Below are 16,684 nucleotides of genomic sequence, written 5' to 3'. Positions count from 1 at the left end.
TTTATTGAATAAAGGTAATTAGTTTTGTTGTTTGTATACGAATATTAAAAGCACCAGTTGCTCCATACTGATGGCATTGTTTGTGACTCAGCACTGTCACCAGTTTCCAGCTGGGGAAACTATTTAGCTTCCCTGATCTTTTTAAAAAGTAAGATGCTGTCTGAAATGCATGGAGACAGAACCAGTCTACATAAAATAATTCAGGCCAGCTTGTTGCTATAATTTTGTTTCTGAATGTGTTTTTTTTTTGTCTTTCAAAGTTCTCTTTAAAACTTTCAAGAGAAGTGTCCTGTCAAACTACAAGTGCCCTGAATGTCAAAAAAGATATTACACTGTTGCATGAATGTTTACAGATGTTTGAGACAAAGCACTCATTCCTGCTCTTCCTTCTCATGTAAAATCCCACACAGTTCAGCAGTTTCATTTGGAAACAAAAGTATAGTCCTTGTATTCTCTGAAATAGGGTTGTCTATTTGAAGGGTAGTAGACCATAGTAAATTTCAATGCAACTGGCAAGGTATGTGTTTTACATCTGAGGTTGACTACTACAATACTAATTTATTTTCAGTCTCTATTTAAATGCAACTGCCCTCTAAACAGAGGGTGAGTAAAAAAAATAAAAAAACCAGCATGAGATTGCATTACATTGATTCTAATTCAGTCTTTCTATTTTAAAAATGCACCGTTTACAAATAAGAAAGTATTTTGGCCTTTTTCTTCTTACTGACGACTCAGTGAGTCTAGCTCAGAGTTATAGTTATAATATCAAGCTGAGTCTTCAAGCTTAGCAAGATTCTTCCATAATTTAGAATGAGTTTTGAAATTCTGAAGGACAAAATAACCCTCAGTTATTGGTACACAACCTCAGTTTGGTGAAATCGTATCTTTGGTTATTCCCATGCAACTCGAGCAGCCACATTAAACTGAGAAAAGAATTTGGAGGGGAAAAAAGAAAAAGCAGGAGTGTATTACAGGAGTGACTCTGCAACAGAAAACTGCTTAATAATTCTGCTGATAAAGTGTGAGCCAGAAAAGAATTCATTTTTCTCTCCCAGAGCACAGCTGGGGTGACAGGACTTCAAAGAAGTGCAGCACTTTCACAAAGGTAAGCAGGTATGTCCTTCAGTACAGACAGACAATGGAAGTTTGAAAACAATGAAGTCACTGGGAGCTTTGCCATTGACTTTTGGGGGAAGCAGAAATTTACCCTGGGAGATCTGCTGAGTAAGAAATTGCCACATGTACACGCTTTCTCTTCAAAGCCAAATCACCTTCAAGAGCACTTTTTACTGCTTCTATTTGCTTGCTTCTGCATGTCCAATTCAAAACTAGTTCCTATCCACTTTTACATTTTCCATATGTTCTTTTTTCTTAAATGGGGAATTTGGCCTCAGAAAATTACACTACACAGAATCAGGTGACTGTAAATTCATCAGTTTTCAATACTCTAAAGTTATTGCACATTTAATTTTAAAGCTCAGGAAATTAAATATGCATAATTTGTGTCTGGAAGTATAATTTACTATTGAAAATAATGCTTGAAAGAGAAAAACAAAGCTTTTCAGACATAACATAACTTTTAAGTTTTTTATAAAGCCATTCAGGGTTTTAGTTTATGAATCATTCTGTTCCCTGCAATAATATGCTGTCTGTGCAATCAGTGATGATAAATGGTACATAATTGTAAACTTGATATTGGTTTTCAATACTGAATTCATCATTCTGTCCTCTTAACACATATTAAATACTTTAAAGAATTTATATATTTGTTTGATTTATCTGTGATTTTTTTTCCAATATGTAAAATTTATTAGTTTTCTGGTTTTTGAGAATCTAAGTGTAGACAACATCATTAATAATACTGAATAATAGTGTTGGCCTTATTTATGCATGACTCCCTTCTACAAATACAAAGTGTCCAAATCAAATACAAACATATTAGTTGTAGGCAGTATAGAAAATACATTCCTAACTAGAAACAATTCTGCGTATGTTTTGTTTGACTTCCTTGATCTATCCAATAATAATTGCAAGAATTTATTCTCATTTGGAAAGGTAACGCCTGCATTCTTAGGACTCACATTTCACTTTCTTCAGTGACAGAATTGTTGACTAAGCTACCAAATTTGGAGAAATACAATACCTCAGTCCAAAGGGTGAAAAGCCTAGATATACCTCACAGTTACAGAGACAAAATTAATTTACCTTTGTTAATAATGTGGACCCATTCTCACAGATATGAAGGTGCATTCAAATTGCTCCAGTATTCTTAAAAAACAGGTAATGAAAAAAAAAAACAGAAAACATTAATCCTGGGTAACACTACCAGAAGTATACAGAACAGTTCCAGCGGCTACTCGTCTACTTCGAATAGATTCTAAGCACAAAGGACGTGATTCAATCACGTCAATAGTTTTTTCCATGAACAAAGACAACTCTGGAGTCTTTTCCCCCATATACAACATAAAAGGCACTGAAAATGAGTTAAAAACTGGCTAATGATTAGAGATTTTGAGTAAATCTTATCCTATATGAGGTCAAATTCTGCTCTTAATCATGTGTATGACCATCATTCTTAATCACTGCTATTTTTCTTAATCAAGGCATCTGCACTAGACCAGGACATGAAATTATTCTTTGTTTAGTACGGTATAAGTTTAAAAATAAAAAAAAGGATTTGGTAAAGCTGAAGAAAATAATCATGCAATTATGCAAATGGAAGAAATAGCATTCATTCAACTGAACTATAGCTGATTACTTCAGGGAGAAATTTGATCTACTAACAAAAATAGCAAAGAAAGTCACAGCTATTACTCTTTTTATTATAAATGAAAATGGATAAAAGGCCCATCTTTCACAAAATATTCAAGTGGAATTCCCTGCTGCAGGATTGCTGTGACAAACATTTTTGTCATATGCAAAGATCAACTGTTCTGATGAATTAGGAGAGCTTAAGCAGTTAAAATCGCTATGGTATGTTACGGTCCCCAAACTTCATAGCATAAATGGCAAGCTATCAGGAACACAGAAAGTTTTGATATGTAATTCTATATGAAATGTATCAGGATCCCCAAGCACAGGCTGGCAACAAGGATGACATTCTGCTTTCATTTGAAGCACGTGATATTGGTAAGTATTAGAGAAGGATATCCAAATAGGTTGACAATCACTCTAGAACATCTACATTTTTATTAATACTTATGAGACTTGTGCATATGTACTGAGAAGTGGAGATTGTTCACAACAAAAAAATAAATATGAGAAGCAGATTATGAGAAGCAGCATATATAATGCAGAGTTAGTAGCAAACCCACATAAATCAGCCGCAACTACTGTCTTTCTAGTGAAAAATCCTATGCAGATAGCTTCAAAGACTAGATGTTTTTTCTATCAAGAAAACACAGACTGCAACTCCAGCAAAAATCCCATTGCTTCCAACCACATCCTCACATGCTGTTTTTAAAAATTAAAGGACAATTTACCTGTAAGGGTCCTGAATGTCTGCAGGACATTGCCCTTAGTACTGGATGAGGTAGAATCGAGGGTATGGGAGGAATCCCAACTTCACACCACCAAGCAGTCATCAAACATTTAGCAAACAGTATCAGCAGTATTTATAATTGAATAAAAAGCTGTACAGACTATTACCAAACTCTTCAGTTTGTCCGATCATCCAGAGAGCCACGCCTTAAAGATGATGCACTTGCCTTTCCTTAAACCAGAAACCACAGTGGCAGACCCAAATTGGATATCTGCTGGCACTGATGTAAAGCAGTAGCAGTGCAAGAGATCTTCAGTGAAGAGCAAGTGATATTAAGTACCAGAATTTCTCCTTCACTGAAACCCAAAGGCTGGAACAGCCATGAGCAAACCCAGAGCAAAAAAGGGGAATAGAATCAGCAGCTAAAAGAAGGCTGATTCAATTTGTCTGCTTACACCAACAGAGTTCCCTAAAATTCTGCTCCTTCACAGGGAAAGTCAAGAGACTGCTCTCCTTTAGCAAATTCCCCTCTGAAGAGAGCTGACTGGAATTCCAAACGCAAGCAAAAGTAAAACAGAAAATAAAGGTAAAATAAGGACCAAAGCAGATAGAAATTCAGGTGACTGGCATTCTGAAATGAGTCCATGTGTTATATTCATCTGTACCTTATTTACCTCTAAATATGCTGGGGCAAATTTATCATAAATGTTAGCCAGTTTTCTTCAAACGGCCGTCTCCAGATAGCCATAATATTAAGGAGAGATCTTAAATCTGTATTAAATGCACTGTTACGTAATCAGCACTTTTTGGACACGCTAAGGAAATCAAATTGCTATGATTCTTCTGAAAGAAAGTTTAAGTTCACTTGTCTCGTATTCAGTCAGGAGTAGGTTTTATTATAGAAAAATTAGACAAGATGAAAGAAGCTGTGAATTTATCTTCACGATAGACTTCTACGCTGAAGTTTTAGGAAGTGGTTGAATGTGAACACTGAATATAAACTCTCTCTTAACTGTACCCCATTTTATATGAGCATATTTATTTTTAATCATTATAATTTATTTGCAGAAAGGTAATATCCAGAGTTTTTAATCAAAACCAGAACTTCATATGATTCCTGTGTATTCAGTAACGTACAATCTCAAAATAATAATAATGCAAGCAAGAGTAAAGGCAAAATTAAAGAAAAGTAACTGCTGACAGCTGCAATGACAAATCAGGGAATAAAGAAAACCCGGGAGTCCTGATTCCTAGCCCAAAACTCTGCCAACTGGAATTGTGTATCTCAGTGCTGTGGTCTACTATCTCCATCTTCAAAGAGCTCAGCATGGGCCTTTTGGAAAGGAGGTATCCGAATTTTTATCTGCTCTGGCACTTTTTGTTCATGCTTTTATTCATTATTGCAGAGATGAGCAGCCTACAGAGCTAGTCCATTCTGCACAGAACCTTATCCTGTTAGAGTGAAAATCATCTTCAGACTGATTGTAATGAGTATCAGAGTGGACCACGGGTTATTTTATGTCTCATTTTCCTACCTGTAAAAATGGAAATACCATTCTATATGCTGATTAACATTAATCTCTGTACAGAACCTGGGTCTGTACTGCATATGCTACAGATATGAGAATTGCAGTGGACATTTTCAAATTTTGGAATTTCAGGGAATTATGTTCACTAACATCTTAGCTCTAGAAAGAAAATGACCAAATCCCCAAATTCTCACAAGTTCTATTTCAGTTTTCAATGAAAATTGAAGAAAACTTGGCTGAAAATATTTCTTTACATTTTCACCCAGCTCAACATACGTTGATAGAATTTAAAAGTCAGGATCTGCCAGAAGTTTATTCACAAAACGACAGCATGCCGCAACGCATTTATTTCTCTGTTTTGTCACTTTACAAGGGAAAAATATATTTCTAAGATATTTTTGGTAACATATGACTAAGTAGCAAAATTAAAACTAGGAAATTAATAACTACATGGCATTTCAATCCCATCAACTCTAATCAACATAAATCCATTCTAATTAAAAGCTGCAAATCCTAAGGATACCAAACAGATAGCCCTCTTTTATATGGAGATAACAACAACAGTCACAAAACATGCAAACGGAGAATATGGAAATCTCTGAAAGAGACAAAGATGAAGCCGTACTAAAAGAATTCTTAAAAAAAAAACCACCACCAACAACAAATCACTATCCCTCCAGTAGTCTCTAATTGGCCAAAACAAACGTAATTTTTGTCCTTTGAAACTTAAAAAGCCCTTAGAGCTAAATGAAGGATCTGAAGGAAGCATATAACTTCACAGGCTGAAAGAGGTTACTAAGTTTATCACAACCATCAAATCAGAAATAGTACAGTGATGCAAAGCATGTTCTGATCAGCATGATGAATAACACACATCAGTTTGAATGAGAATAATAGAAATTATGTAATTGCACCAGAAGCTTTGTTTCAAAGTCAATACATTTTAAATCTCGACTCTGTCTTTAGGACTTGATCAAAAGTCCGTGAACATTAACAAGAATCTTTGCACTGCCTGCCTTGGGCCTTGCATATGCCCTTTATATGGAAGTAGAAAGCTACCGTCCACTGGCAATTCTGCTACGCATGTCTTAAATCAATTCAAGAAGCTCCTCATCTCTCCTATGTTCTATTTAATCTTGCAGTTACAATCGGTATCAGCCTATAAGTATATAACTATGGATGCCAAACTCACCTGGCTCTGGTAAACTTTTAATGCTAGGTTGAGATCGATAGTGCCCCTAATCTACTAAAGCACTGTCAGGTAAAGAGAGGGATCAGAACTGAGGTGGGATGTATATTATTGGTACATATCTACAGCAGCTAATACTGATACTTCGGAGTTTAAGGGAAGAACTCTTCTTCATCCAGCTCTAAATTAGCTCTTTAAAAAAGGGTCTCTTTTGTCTATTGGCAGTTTTTATCCACAACCAGCAGAGATTAAACAAATGCATTTGCTTGGCAGGCGGTGGTTGTTACCCTGCCAATTAGCTCAACAGGAAGCAAACAACCTGCTGACCTTCCCGGGCAAGCAGTCGCTCTGAGGCAAGCAAATGAGATTGTAGTAAGGGCCACAGTTCAGACAGTTGTTATTATCATACATCATCACAAACTTATTTTACCATTGCCCTGGAATTATGGCAAGAGTACAGAAGTAAAAGGCTGGAGGGAAACAAAGACATCACAATGCTGTAATCTATGAAATCATAGCAAGCGTTGTCTTCATTAGGCTTCTAACAGCCACTGATACCACAGGGGCCTGGTGGTCTGTAGAGAAGTCCTGAGAGCTGACACCTAGACTGCTCCTAGCAAACTTATAACTTGTTCTCACAAATTTCCAGTGAATGAGATTTCACAATCTCTGTATGCAGAATTCAATACAACATTGTTGTTCAAAAATATTTAATATTAGTTGTAGCTTCCTTTCCAAAACACCCAATTGTGCCTTTTTTTCTTTTCAATGAAACAAATACAGAAGCAGAAAGAAAAATGAAACATCACGTACAGAAATGCTTATACATACGCATGCTCGCTTATATTTAGAAAAGCAAGAAAATAAAAATGGATCATTCTTCTTCGTCCTAGCCTATTGTGATGCTCACTGGTACTAGTTTAGCAAAATAACTACTCCCTCTGTTTTCAATGTGAAATAATAGTTATGGTTATCCTTTGCTTTCATACGGCATGCTCTGGAAGTAGTGCCTGGAGCACCAAGAGGACTTTGGTGAATAACAAGGAAGGCAGTTTTAGTAAGGTTCCTCAGCTATGAGCATACACACTCCTCAGGTGAAACTTTCATCTGAGTCTCCCCTGCATGTCATAACATCAGATCAAATGAACAGAAGAAGCTGAAAAGTAGACTGAGATAAAAATATGATGGGACACAGAAAGATGCTTTAATAGCTAAAAAGCTACAGTCTGTTTCAGAAAAGATTTTTCCACTTTGTATTACTATTGTCTGAAATCAGGCCTGGAGAGAAGAAGCTAACTTGATAAAATATAGGCAAAAAAAAAAAATCATAAACGAAAATAATGGAAATGCTGTTATGGTCTTTTGTGAGTATAAATAGTTTTGGAAATGAAACTGTCAAGCCCAGCATCTGAAATGCTGCAGAAATAAAGTCATTTTAATGGTCAGCCTACTGCAACCACATAAACATTTTCTAGTTCTTTTCACAGCCTTGCATCTTTTTTTTTTTTCTTTTTTTTTTTTAAATCTGACGTATGCGGAGACATTAGTTGGAGATTCAAGGGGACAGAATCTAACAGAGAAGCAGAAATAGATCAAGGGAAGATAAGGAACAGAAATCACCAATGGGAGATATTAAATTCCAAAAAGGAAACTGAAGAGACAGAAGGACAGAAAAAAAAGGAAAGGTGGTGAGATAAGCTGGAAAATAACTTGCTGAACTCAATTTTAAGCAAAAAAAATATTAGATCAAAATAATCCAGCATTGTCCCTCCATCTTCTTATATGCTTCTAAAGGTACAGGCTGTCATACCTGAAAGATTATTCATGTCACCTCACTCTAAACACAGAACTGGAACATTTCTGCCACAGAACTAGGTTTGCTCTTTTGCATTCAATTTACATCAGCAGAGAAACTTTCTGTTACCTGCAGAGCTGCACTTGCTGGTCCAACAGGTGGGGACACTCCTCACAGCGGTGCCTTGCACTTCCTCAGCAGCACACACTACGTACTGGAATGAGGAATCAGGACTAGAGAAAGAGGGAAAAATACCTAAAATAAGCATCAAGAGATATGAAAAAATATAAACATTTGGCAGTCTCTCACTAGATTAAATGAGCATCTTGGTATTTGATGGGTGTTCTTGTGTCCCTCATGTCCCCAGAAACTTCCAGATCATATCCACTGCCACATAACATAGCTCCATTTCTAGAGCTAAACAATTTTATTTTTTTTTTCTGAATAGGAAGTGTTGAAATACTCTCTTATTACTGATTTATCTACAATGTCTTAGGAAACCTATGTCAGCCTCTTTACACTAGGAAAGCACACGCTCTGATGATTTTGTTTGGACCATGTGCAGCAGCAGCCACTTTCCTTTCTGACCTGTAAAGGGAGGACATAAAATGTATTTAGCAATCTCTTTACACTGTCAGCACTGAGTGGGCAGTGTTACACTCAAAAAGAGCATTCATGTCACCTGTATCTAAGCACTGAATTCTCTTTCTTCTCCACTAGGAAGAAGCTAGGCCAGCCTACCTCCTTAACTTTAGATGCCTACTTTGAGTGTTGAAGTTAAGTGATGTATATAATATAATATCCACAGTGGATTTTCTCCTTGGCAGTTGAGGAGACAGAGGTGACAGACTGCCTGTCTGTATAACCCGTTACTGGTTCGCCCAGAGAACCCCTGTGTGTCCTGGTCCAGACTATTCAACAGCAGAGTAAACTATCAGTCCAAGGCTCGATTGTAAGGAAACTTTTATGTTATTTTGTTTTGGATTTTTTTCTGAAAATTACACCTCCAGCTTATAGTGATAGGTGGAGATGAGTAGAGGCACTTGCTTACTTCCAAAATGTCCACCAAGCACCAACAGATCTCCTAAGCCCAGGCTTAGTGATTTATATCCCATACAACTGGTCCCAGATCCTGAAAAGCCCTAAAGCAGAAAGAGCTATGATAGAGACAAAAGTCACACATAGTTTTTAATTTTTTCCTCTGACAATATTTTTTGTATCTTATTTTTTCTCAACTTTTTCTTAGGGCATTAGACTATTTCTCATTGTAGCAGCAGTTCAGTCTCTCTCAGAAACTTATAAAACATTGTGCTACCTGCCTAAGATCTTCATAAACCAGAATGAAGTCCACTATTTACAGCCAAGGGCAATGAACCAAGAGAATGGATCTTTGGCTCAAGTCCTGGCTGACTTGCTCAGTTGGCACATGATCCCTAGAAAACTATTTGACCTTCTTTGCCTCCATTCGAGCAGCTATAAATTTGGCTAAGAAGCAAGACCTTTCTGAAAAGCACTAGCCTTTGACCTCACATTGCACAAGTTAATGCATCTCAAAAACCTCAAGCTGAATGACGCAGCGTATTATTTTTCTGTAATCTACCTCTAGAAACCATGCAGTTGCTCACACAACCCTCCAATATGGCATGATATGGAATGATAATACACAAACATAACACTATTTAACTATAACACAAAACTTATGGCCCATTAGAGTAAGCAAAGAGTAACACAGTAGGCTCTCATGCTAGGGCTATTGCAACTTGCTTTTATGTTAAAGAGCAACTACTTATATTAGTCTTTACCATCGGGCTTCAGGTCAATTTTCTTATATTTATATAAACCTGTAATGAAAATAATTCCTAATTGCCATCCAGGAACGCAAAAACCAAAACCCCTGAAAATTCTTTTCTTGGTTTCATTTGAAGTCTATCCCTGCATAAAACTCTATAAGGTACCTTAACATAGAATAGCTAGGACTACCTAGTCTTGAAAAGAGAAAGTTCAAGGTGGATTTTATCAGTGTGCATAAACATTTGACAGGAGGGAGGTAAAGAAGACAGAGCAGACTCTTCTCAGTGGTGCTCAGCCACTTAGCAAGCAGGAGCTTGGTGTATGTAGAAAATAAACAGCAATTACTCCTTTTTGCTCTCACAATTGATGATCCAGAGTCTTCCCATCACTAGGCAAGTATTATTTCTACAAAGGCAGTTACAAGAGGGATAACTGGAGTGTCTGAGGCTATGAGCAAGGCCACTGGAAGTAATCTCTCAGCTTTCAGCAAAGGATGACGATCTAAGCTTCTTTGACTCCTTTCCATCACACTGAAACTCAGTAGCCAGCATCACAACAAATACAGCTTTTGGACGGATTTGAAAAAGAAGCATCCACATGGTGAACACACTCTCACACAGCAGCACTCTAACGGAACTATTTTAGCAATTTCGGGAATGAATTTTGCATAATAACTGCAATATGAAGTCATAACAGAACCATCTAACATTTGTGATGAAAGCCTTAAGGACAATGACAAAGGCACCTACTAATAAGACATTCATAAGCAGAGTATGCCCAGTAGAGTTGGGCAAACACTGCAGTCCATTTCCCTTGGATATTCATTTGAATTTTTAAATGGATTTCTTTTGACTGTTCACATCCCTTTTGTGCTCACTTTCCATGAATAGCAAATGAGCTTTAATAAGGGGAATAATCATGAAAAACACATTTTAAGCTTGAACATTTGCCAAATGAAAACCTCAAATGGTTAGCAGTATATATGTCATTTTATGAATTTTACATTAAATTCAAGAAATCCACTGCTGGTCAGTTTTCACACCCTTGCAGTTAGGAAACACAAATAATATCATTACTTACAGAAATAAGCAGTGAAGGTTAAAGTATTGCTATGTACTATGAGGAATATCTGTATTATTTTCTGGCTAAGAATTAGTTCTTGACAATAATTCTGGCAAAAGAATGCATTTTGAAATTTTACATTTTTTTATTTGAAAACAATTTTAAAAAAACAAGCGTAAACTGTTACTTGCCCAGCCCTGCTAGGCAATATGTTTTTCCAGCAGACAGAGTAGTTATGGCTATATAAAACCTTTATTTATACCCTTTTAGTGAGTAAAATACAAAACAGCTAAGAAGCACAGCTGTAAACCAAAAATACAGTATGATCTATTTTCCTGTAGTTTCAATATACATCTCCGAGCTCTCAAGGAAAGCCTTTTGTATCTCATTTGTACAGCGGAGTTCCCCACAGGTCAGCCACAAGCCCACTGGATTTCTCATGATAGGAACCTAAGAGGAAATTAATCACCCAGAAATTTCTCCTTGTGCTTTTGAAAGCAGGGGACAAGAAAAAAAAAAGTCACCCTTACACAACTCTGTTTTCTATTTACTATGGTATATAAATAAATATATCTTAGAGCATTATATTCTGCAGCACTAACCCCAAACTTGAGCCTGATATACTGTAGGGAACAATCCCAATTTGGTAGTGGGTGGAAAAGGTGACCTGTTAGGTCTTTCCATCCCTAACTGTGATTATCCTTTGAACCATACAGGAATTACTGCAGAGGCTGAGGCACAAGAGAGCATCATTTCATTGTAAAGGCTCCAACCAACTCAAATGCATTTTGTTGGCAAAAAGATTGGTCTGGTGGACTCTTCCTTTGATCCATTTAAATTATTTTGGTAATTTCTAATACAACAAATCCAGACATTATGAAAACAGAAAGACTGGAATCCACCAAATTTTTATCATCTACAAATAAATGAAAGCTCCTTAATCAGCTAAAGTTTAACATCCTAATGATGCTAGTACAAAGGCTGTTTTCCTTTAAATATTTGAGATCTCTCATCAGTGAGTATCTGGAATGAACAAAGGTACAGAAAGTAGGTGAAACAAAATAGTACACATCTTTGCAATCCAGTGATAGAATAAACTTTTGAACTGTATCCAAATAAAAAAAGGGTCGTGGGAAGAGAATCAAATGCATACTATAGTAGCTATGAGAGATTCTGATAAATAAATTGCTTTTATGCTTCCAGTAATTGTAAACATCATGTAGTTTCATACTCCTGCCATGCTTAAAGTGATCTGCAAGACAGGTGGGTGTTTTTTTGTGTGTGTAGCTTTTTTTATTGTACTACAGAACAGCATCAGTTTCCAGTGTATTTTGTAGAAGAAATTTGTCTAGTTATGTTATAAGCAACTCAAAGCAGCTTGTTCGCAGAAGCTGAAACGTTGAATTTTAGCCTATTGGACGTGGTAATGGAAGCTAAAGTGTCATTTCAACCGCAAATCAGTTTAATAGTGTCTCCCAGTGGTGGTAACCGGTATTGAAAACTTAAAGGTAGCAAGGTGGTTCGTAACAGAAATCTAGGGAGAAAATCTGAATCCTAACAATGCACGAATACATCATAATTTTCTTTCCACAGAATAAAAAAGAAAATTAGCATGTTCCTTGTAATGTTAAGTAAAATAATTTTAAAGGATAAATGGGATAATCCAGGTAATTATAGTCTTGTCAGTCAAAGAGCAATCCCAGGCAAAATAACAGAAAGTCTAATTAATAAGGGATTCAACAAAAATAATTAAAGGAGGGTGATAAAACTAATGCCAGTTGACATGGGATTACAGAATATAGACCTTGTTAAACTAACTTGATATATCTCTTAAATAAGACTATGGATTTGTTGGTAAAAGCAATATTGTCACTATAATCACAGAATCACAGAATCGTAGGGGTTGGAAGGGACCTCAGGAGATCATCGGGTCCAACTCCCCTGCCAAAGCAGGTTCCCTAGAGCAGGTTGCCCAGGTAGGCGTCCAGATGGGCCTTGAGTATCTCCAGAAAAGGAGACTCAACAACCTCCCTGGGCAGCCCGTTCCAGTGCTCCATCACCCACAGCCACTCTGATCTAAAGTAATAAAATTCCCAGACCTTCAGCTATGACATTTATGCATATTTTATCACTTTTGCTAACAAATGGAGGGAGTTTTTATATGCTTTCCCACAAATGAAGGCAAAGAATTCTACTTTGGAAGTGCAGCCAAATGTAAGAGCTACGGGCAGTGATCTTGATTTTATATGGTCTTTGTTCAGAAAACAGTCAACTTCTCTTATTAGCACTTCTGTGAAGGAGACTGAATCCTTAAAAGACAGTAAGTACTGGCATCTAGAGCACAGCTAGGTGAGAACTGTATTACACATTTTTGCAAGTGCAAGGAGTGGCATACTAATCCTCAGGCCAGATATGGGTACTATTTTTTACAATATCTGGCTTTTACTGAACCAACGATCCAGGAGAAAGAATCTCCAAGAGAAAAGAAAGCATTTATTCAGTTTTGTATAGGAGTTAGAAGCAGATACTGAACTGCCAGTTGCTTCAAAATTGCTTTAAAAATGGAAGAACCAACTTCAAAGGTATACTATAAGACAATCAAATCTTGCATCCACTACCCAGGTGATGGGAGTTCTTGGAGAGAAAAAAAGTCTTTTTCAAAAGAAAATATAAGATTGCTATTGATTCCAGAAATGTGTGAATCCTGGACTTTAATACCCTGACTCTCCTTCTTGTCACTTCACCATTTTTTGTCAGCCTGTATCAGACCTCATAGCTTACGTAACCCCACCATTAGGCTGTCTACGACAGAGCTGTGTTTATAGGCACAGTAGCTGACCATAATTTGCTATATGCATTTTTATATATTTCTCTGTCGCCATCTTAAATATAAACACAAATTTGGCTGATGTATCCCCATTTAGCTATGTAGCCTAGCTCATAAAATGGGGAAGGGAGGGAGGGAGTTAGTATCGTATAGTCACAGGTTTTACAAAGCTGAGGAACAAGTCCCTTTGCAAGAAGAAAACCCAGCAGTTGCTTTGCCAGGACAGGAGGAGTGAGGTACATCAAAAATGTTCACCTGTGTGGTGCCAACTGACAAATACTGGTAAGCAAGTGGAATGGCATTACATTTAACAGCCAACAATGTATCACACCTGTGTGTGAATACTTGCTCTTGCCTTGTACATGTTCCATTTCCCCATATAGACACCTAATAACCTACACAATAAACTGTTTTACTTCTGTGCTCAAAATTAGTTTCCTAGGTCATATTGTTGTCAGCCATCTGTAAGATGAATCATGCTTTGAGCTTGGGAAACCTGAGCCAAAAGCTGGTATTCTCCAATGACCCGACACATTTCTTTGCCAAAACACCGAGCAACTTCTTTCAAAAGGTACCACATTGAAATTCTGCACTGCTTCTCCTGACATGTTTTTCCAAGCAGGGAGAGACCTCCTGAGAGGCTCACAGTTCCCAACATAGGCAAGAACAAACATGTAATTGAACTTTAAAGGACTTCTCTCACTCATAAAATAAAAGCTTTTCTAGTATTTACTACTGTTATCCAGGGGAGCACTGTATGAAGTAAGGCATACTCTACGAGAAGAAAGAAATATTTATACTGCTCTCTTTGGATCTGCTCTGCCATGTTTTGTTTCTCACGCACTTAAAAGAAAACTATGAAAAAAATGTATGTCTCGCTGGTCTGCAGCTGTGCTGCATTCCACCTTCACTCTTTGACATTTATTGAGATCTTCTGATTCTATTATTTTGAACTCTTTAGCAGCTTTTATTTCAAAACAATTAAGGATGCTCCTGTTATCCTGTTAGTTCTGGTTCTCCCTGCGCAAACTTCTTGCCATGTATAAAATCAATTACCAGATCAGCACAGAAGTTTGACTCTGACCTCATTAGGACAAACTCAGATGAAGTGTAAACATCTCTCTTACCTTTAGTGACTCAACCTTAGACTGACTTTTACTTCTAAGAGGTTGCTGTCCAAAAGAAGAAGGAAGGGAGGAGGGAAACTGAAACTTTAAAAAATTGTCTAACTGGTATATTAGAAATAAGCATGCAGCTCCTCAGCAGTATCAGCAGTGCATGAACTTAGCCCAGAGGTCTTATATTTTTCTCTGTGAAATGGTGAACAAATTAGAGAAGTGATCTCAGTCACTTTCATTTAATTAACCTTACTTCTATTGCAGTCACTGAATGACACAGAGTAGGCACATGGATGTGCGTTCTTCACTGTCACAGCAGGCAGCACCCACTGCATTTCAAATTGAATTCACTATCTTTCCCCAAAATGTTGTCTTTTTCTTCCCCTTTCTGTCACCACTGGCTACCCCATCTTTGTTCCTACTGAAGAAGAGCTCCATCATTTTGGTCTCCATTTCCCCTTTCCTCTCACGTCCTGCTTACATAACGCATCTAAAATCATCTAGACTACCAAAACCAAGTCCGCACTTCAGTCGTCTCTCACTAAGTTATAACACCTCCTCCTCCTCATATGTTTGAGAACTTGGCTTCTACAAATCAGTTTCTTACAGATGGTACTTCCATTTACTGGCACCAATTGGTTACTCAGAAGTATTAGTCATTGGAGATACACATTTTATAAAATATGTGAAAAATAAGCAAGTAGAATAAACAGGAACATACAGTGACATACTGCCTTGGCTCTTTCCCAGTCTTTTTTCCTCGTAAGGACAAACAGTTTGCACCATGTATTCCGTTCAAATAAGGTTACGATGTAGGCATTTCTGAAAACGTATTAATGCTTCTTTATTGTCAAAATCATCCCCAAAATGCCATACTATCTGCATCACAGCCTTATTTAAGGAGCACTGACTGGGACCCTGAAACACTGTGTTACACTCATGACCCTCCCCTGCTTTTGTTTCATCTTGAGCAAGAATTAATCTTTCATTGCCATCATCTTCCCTCTGTAAACGTGAGGAACAACATCGGTGCCTACTGTAAATCATTTGACATTAGGGCTTGCCTGCACCCCTCGCTCACCCCAGCCACCTTCCCCAGCTCACAGACCTGGGGCTGCTCCTGGGAGATGCCATGAACGGCCATGGAGGTTCACACACGTGCATTTATGCAGGACTACAGTTTAGCACAGCAAGATAACCTCTTCTTGTTCTTCTCTGGAGCCTTTCCAGTCTCCCAGTGCCTCCAGACCCCTCTCCCTCAGAATTTCCCCTCAGCTTGCTCCAGCCTGCCCCTCACAGACTCCCTTAGCTCCTCACTACCTGTCCCTCAGAAACTCCCTCAGCTCACTCCTGCCTGTCCCTCAAAAATTCCCCGGGCTTAAGCCCCAGTTCCTTCAACTCACTCCTACCTATTCCTCAGAAATTCCCCTCAGCTTTTTCACATCTTTCCCTCAGAATTTCCCCTCAGCTCGCTCCCGCCTACCCCTCAGAATCTCCCCTCAACTCCTTACTGCCTGTCCCTCAGAAACTCCCCCAGCTCCTCACTACCTGCCCCTCACAAACTCCCTCAGCTCCTCACTACCTGTCCCTCACAAACTCCCCCAGCTCCTCACTACCTGTCCCTCACAAACTCCCTCAGCTCGCTCCTGCCTGTCCCTCAGAACTTTCCCGGGCTGCGGCCCCAGTTCCCTCAACTCACTCGCACCTATTCCTCAGAAATTCCCCTCAGCTTTTTCACACCTCTCCCTCAGAACTTCCCCTCAGCTCACTCCCGCCTACCCCTCAGAATCTCCCCTCAACTCCTTACTGCCTGTCCCTCAGAAACTCCCCTCAGCTGCAGCCCGGTCCCCTCAGCCCTCTCCCGCCTGCCTCTCAGACATTTCTCTCATCCC

General features: G+C 38.1%; 1 protein-coding gene across 18 annotated transcripts in view; it reads right to left on the bottom strand.

Moving 5' to 3' along the window:
• The window catches only part of MEGF11 (multiple EGF like domains 11), a 286,896-nt gene extending 270,214 nt beyond the window's left edge, over window positions 1-16,682 (bottom strand). For 14 of the 18 annotated variants that reach the window (XR_014588867.1, XR_014588868.1, XM_083851210.1 and 11 more), the window contains exons 1-2: window positions 15,901-16,642; window positions 8,124-8,227 (exon numbers count right to left, since the gene is read on the bottom strand). The gene's annotated coding sequence lies outside the window, so the exon portion shown is untranslated. Of the gene's footprint in view, window positions 1-8,123; window positions 8,228-15,900 lie in introns of all 18 variants that reach the window. The other 4 variants (XM_083851208.1, XM_083851212.1, XM_083851211.1 and 1 more) reach the window with 2 other exon arrangements.
• Between the last annotated feature and the right edge of the window lie 2 nt (window positions 16,683-16,684).

Source organism: Anser anser (genome assembly GCF_964211835.1).
Source record: "Anser anser genome assembly, chromosome: 10".
NCBI classification, from domain to species: domain Eukaryota; kingdom Metazoa; phylum Chordata; class Aves; order Anseriformes; family Anatidae; genus Anser; species Anser anser.
Note: the sequence above shows the minus strand (reverse complement) of the source record. Positions and strands in the feature narration are given on the sequence as shown.